The 5,784-nt window shown below is 36.0% G+C and overlaps 1 protein-coding gene across 1 annotated transcript in view; it reads right to left on the reverse strand.

Annotated features, from left to right (window-relative positions):
• The window catches only part of LOC107712781 (dihydropyrimidine dehydrogenase [NADP(+)]-like), a 184,713-nt gene that overhangs the window by 39,698 nt on the left and 139,231 nt on the right, over nucleotides 1-5,784 (reverse strand). The window lies entirely within an intron of this gene.

The following is a 5,784-nucleotide window of genomic DNA, read 5'->3' on the forward strand; positions in this document are numbered from 1 at the left end:
TCTTTCTATTTAAGAAACTTCAAAAACATAGAAGGTTTTTTTTTTTTTTTATAAAAATAGGTGAAGTGGGAGCTGGAGGCCTTGAAGCATTGCAACAAACCCGAAAAAATTATAGTATGTGAAGAATAAAAAAATTAAAATTTAATTAAAAGTAAAAATATCAGTCTGTGAGTTCAATTCTGATTTTTTTCTCGCAACATTTTGCAATTGACCCTTTTTCTCAGAAATGCAAAAACATTAATAAATAAATAAAAATTAAAATCTGAATTGTGAGACAAACTAAAATACTAACATTGATTAAAAAAAAGTCACAATTACCTTTTTCTTTTTTTTATTCCGTGGGGGAAATAATCTTTCATAAAATGTGAATGAAGACCGTAAGTGACAAACAACAAAAACCTTAAAGGTTTCATTAAAGTAGTCCATATGATGTGTGCGATTAGTCTTCTTAAAGGGATAGTTCACCCAAAAATGAAAATTTGATGTTTATCTGCTTACCCCCAGGGCATCCAAGATGTAGGTGACTTTGTTTCTTCAGTAGAACACAAACAAAGATTTTTAACTCCAGCTGTTGCAGTCTATCAGTCGTATAATGCATGGCAATGGTAACAAAATCTATGAGAGTAAAAAAAAACATGCACAGACAAATTTAGGTTTTTTTTTTTTTTTGGGCAGTGTGGGAATATAAAATACTATACTATACGAATTAAAAATGTTGATTGAATAAATTATGCCGACACACGATATGCTGATTAATCCAATTATTTAAGAAAAATATACAAGCGAGCTGCAGCAATAAGTAAACACATAAAACAATAAACAAAATAATAAAATATATAAAAATAATAAAGATAAAATAAAAGCAAACTAAAGAAAAAAAATCAAACACTCTCAGATTTCTAAAACAAAAAAAATAAAAGCAAGCTAAAAACAAAAACACAAAACAAATTGATAAAATAAAATAAAAGCAAGCTAAAAAAAAACCTAAACACTCACACATGGTTCTACAATAAAATAAAATAAAAGCAAACTAAGAAATAAAAAATGTAACACTCATGTTTCTAAAACAAAAGCAAGCTTTTTTCTTTAAAACACACATGGTTCTAAAATAAAATAAAATAAAATAAAATAATTAAAAGTTTAACGAGCAGCTTGTAAAGCTACTTAGACTATACTGATTGTATGAACACAAATAATAAACCTAAACTAGTATTATACTGCACTATAACTAACCCTATACCATAATGAATCCAAGTACCAACACACTGTAGTAATACAAATGCTTACACAAATATTCCTGCTGTATGCGAGCACTGTACTGTAATACACTCCACTGTACTGTACAATACTACACTGACAAGGCCTATGTTTTGTCTGAGAAGTACAGAAACAGAATTGTGGATGAATATTTCATGCTGGCTTTCTCTAAGTTCGGGTGGTTTTCAGTACAGTGTTCGTTTTTCTAACGCATCATTTGTCTTTGCCATCCATTCAGTGGGACAAAAAAAATGAAACGTGCTTTCTTGAAGTAGATTAGTTTTCCATGTCCATTTATACAGAACTGCAATTCAAAAAAGCAGTGTGTTCTGTCAGAGGAGCACTAAATGTAAATGTGAGAGTGTTAGTCTGTGGGTTTTGCGTGAGTGTGTGTGTTGTGCTTGAGAAGTGTGTCGAGATGTCAGAGCCTGTGATCTTACAGGTATATGATCACTATCAGTTGTGAACACACACACACACACACTGAGAGACTGATACTCTGCGTATGAAGTGTGTATGTGTCTCTTCCTGTGAGGACAATGTGTGTTTACACAAATGGGTTAAATAACTACAATCACTACAGATAAGAGGTGGTTATTCAGCTCAGAAACAGCATGCGAACCGTAGCTCTTCATCCTGAAGCTTAACTCTGATATTACGCTTTGAGGTCTTCGCTGCAGGTATAAGGACAAATTAACTACACATAAAATCACTTTCTGCTAACTTATTTGCTTAGATCAACAATACAGCTCTCCCAGAAACACGCACAATTTTTCCTGATGATACCAAGCTGACTGCTTCATAATACTTAGAGCTTTTATGTTTCCACTTCTTACTTGTAATGCTATATATCATGCTATAATTGCTTGCACACCAATGGATCCTCTACAGTGAAAGAGTGCCGTCAGAATGAGAGTCCAAACAGCTGATAAAAACATCACAATAATCCACAAGTAATCCACACCACTCCAGTCCATCAGTTAACATCTTGTAAAGTGAAAAGCTGCGTGTTTGTAATAAATTCATTATTAAGACATTTTTAACTTCAAATCATTGCTTTCGGCTAAAATACATCCAAGGCCACATGCATAGACCTCTATCCATAATATTGCTTTCTCCAGTGAAAAAGTTGTCTGAATTAGGAGAGAAATATGTACAGATGAATCACCGTTTACAAGCCAAAACAGTCCCAAAAAAAAGCTCTAAACAAACATGTTGGTGGATTTCGATGTGAGAGGACAACAGTTATGAAAAGACAATTAGCTGTTAGTTAACTCTCATTCTGACGGCACCCATTCACCGCAGAGGATCCATTGGTGAGCAAGAGATTTAATGTACATTTCTCCAAATCTGTTGTGATGAAGAAACAAACTCATCTACATCTTGGATGGGTGGTCATACACTCTCAGAAAAAAAAGGTACAAAAGCTGCCACTGGGGCAGCACCTTTTCAAAAGGTACAAATATGCACCATTTAGGTACTAATATATACTATAAGGCACTTATATGCACCCTTTAGGGGTAAATAAGGTACAAAGATGTACCTTTTGAAAGGGTCCTGCCCCAGTAACAGCTTTCGTACCTTTTTTTTTCTGAGAGTGTATATTAATGAGCTTCTGGTTGTGCAGACACAGTTTTGAGCTGACAGATTTTGTCTGCATAGAACCTCAAACTGTTTCCACAACAGCAAATTAGTTTTTCCACAACACGTCCCCTTTAAAATTAAGCACTGCGTCTAAAGCCCTGGTGAACAACAGTACATCACAGGTATATTTGTTTCCAGGCTGCTGGCAGCTCGAATGGCCTGCAGGCAGAGCGGAGGGTGATGGATGTTTGGTGGGTGGAGCCGGGGAGACCCTTGCAGGCCGGGGCCGGCTCCGCTCCTGAGGGATGTCACCGAGCTCCAAACTGCCACAGCTTAAATGGGGAAAAGATGACATTGAGTAGTTCTGCTTACATAAAATACTGCTGCAATAGTTTCATGATTAATTTTTAATGTTGCTCCTCGGCCAGCCCTGTTGCTGTTTCCAAACCAATGCACCTTTTTCCTGGTTTTCAGTTCAGGTTTGTATGAGAAAGAAGTAGACAGAGAGGTGTGGATAGAGAAGGCCAGCAGATAAGAAAGACTCTGGCCCTTGTCAATCTGTCCAAACAAACAAACAGACAAACAAACAAACACACACACACACACACACACACACACACAATGAAAGAAGGCCTCATAAATGGCATTAACTATGCAACAGCACAGTGATACAGTACAGAGAACAACTGCATTCACATTAATTATTGAGGAAGGGAATGAAAACACCGCTGGTCTGAGAATATATCCCTGAAGAGCAGGATGTGTGTATGTGTGTGTGTGTGTGTGTGTGAGAACATAAGCCTTGTTAAGGCACAAAACATCATGCTGTTGAGAACACACAACACTTTATACTTAATCACACTGTTATCAGCATGTTTTCCATGAAGTAAAAGATAAACAAACATTATTACTTACATTGAATTAAGTACACATTTCTCTGTTTAAGTTTGATACTGTCACTCCAATTACATTGTTTTTTAGATGTTTTTATTGTTCACCACGTGAAAATCGGCTCAAAATTTATAGCATCTCCTCTCCACCAGCGTGACTTGAGGTCATGAGCAACACTAAGTGAATCTTAGCTTACCAAGTACCACTAATAAATGGAATGAAAATGTTCTAAAGAAAGCGCCACAGTCAGAATCCTTCAGATGTCAGTGGATGGATAACAGTGTGAAATCCATCAGCGTGGTCCCTGTAGTGTGGCGAAGAAAAACATTATTCTTTTGAAGACACATTTGTTTAATGTCTTCATAGAAAGCCGTACGGCGGCAGAGAACGTCAATATGCCATGGCAACCAGAGGACCACTTTTCAAAGCTCTCTGTTGACGCTCAACACCAAGGATAAAAATGCTCTCCTGAAAGCTCTTGCTTGCCACACACTCATAAAACAAACTATTCACACTGTAATTCTTAAGATGATGGAGATGTTATCTGGGAACATCCTGAAGAACTACAATACATTATAAACTAGATATGCCTGCTGGTTCTGTCCAGACTCATCTAACAAATCATACCAGCAATTATAGTTCAGCAGTTGCAACCCATTTCAAATAGCATGCACTAAAAAAAACCCTACATACTTTGCTTGAGATAAGAGCCTTCATACAGTGAGGTCTAAAAGTCAGAGATTCCAATCTTGGATTCAAAACTATTTGACTATTATATCTATATAATATTTTTAATATTTACATTATAAAAATATATTAAATATTATTATATTAAATATTAAACATTAAACATTAATAACTGATAAATGTTATATAATATAAACTGCATTAACATTTTATTAATCTATTGATAAACTAGTGTTTTCTGTGTTTTCGGCTTAAGCGATGAATTTGGCGATACGGACTCATCATCTCCACAGTAGTGGATGCACCTGCATGCAAGTTTCATAAGGATTAGCCTACATAATCTGAGAAATATTTGTTTTTTTTTAGATTTGAATTGTTTTATTTGAAAGTAGACATTTCACTCTCTCTATATATATTTTTCATGTCTGTAAGGCAAGTATACACGGAGTTTCGCGCTCAAGTTCACAGAGGCCGAGACATATTTATTGTATTGTAATTGTATTTATTTATATATAAACATATACATTTTTGATAATACATATTTATACAGCAGTTCCTTCTGGCCCTCGAATCTGACTGGCTGAGAGGAGTGCGATATTCAAGTGATATAGGAACTCCAACCGTTTCACAGTTTGTATCACTCCGCTTGCGGTATTTCTCACAGCGAGTGTGTCATGGCGGACGCCCAAATCCATTATACTTTTTATAAATCTAATTTATTTCTCATTTATAATTTTTATAAATAAATATCACCCTTAACAGATGAAAGGACAGTACGACAAAGATATCGCTTTCCTCAGCGGACATTCAAACTAATGTTTTATTGTGAAGATGAGATTGAGCTGAAGAATGAATGCTGTATCAGATGCAGGTAATCACAATAAGCTTTTAATGAAACGACTCAACGTTCCTTCATTACTAGTTCTAAAGTAACGTTTTCGAATTAGTAACGGAGGTTTGAGCTCAGCTGTTAAACTGTCAAACTGAGATTTGAATCCGTGGCAGAAAACACACAGTTTGAAAGTGCAAATGTGCTCATGTTCACCTCATGGCGTGGAAAATGAGCCGTGCTGCTACCAAAACACACAGTTTGAAAGTGCAAATGTGCTCATGTTCACCTCATAGCGTGGAAAATGAGCCGTGCTGCTACCAAACCCTGTATAATGTATGCCAGCAAGATGTCCATATTTCACAATATAGTGCACAAACTGTTTTATCTTGTAGCAAAAGCCTTGCAGATAAGCTGTTGTAGGATTTCAGCACTCCACCAACCTCCATTCCATCTGTCTGCTCTATTAGAGCTTCTGACCTGTGTACACACACACACAAACATGCACACGCATTCATATGCACTCCCACACACCT

Source organism: Sinocyclocheilus rhinocerous, unplaced genomic scaffold (genome assembly GCF_001515625.1).
Source record: "Sinocyclocheilus rhinocerous isolate Xijiao unplaced genomic scaffold, SAMN03320098_v1.1 scaffold1740, whole genome shotgun sequence".
Lineage (NCBI taxonomy): Eukaryota > Metazoa > Chordata > Actinopteri > Cypriniformes > Cyprinidae > Sinocyclocheilus > Sinocyclocheilus rhinocerous.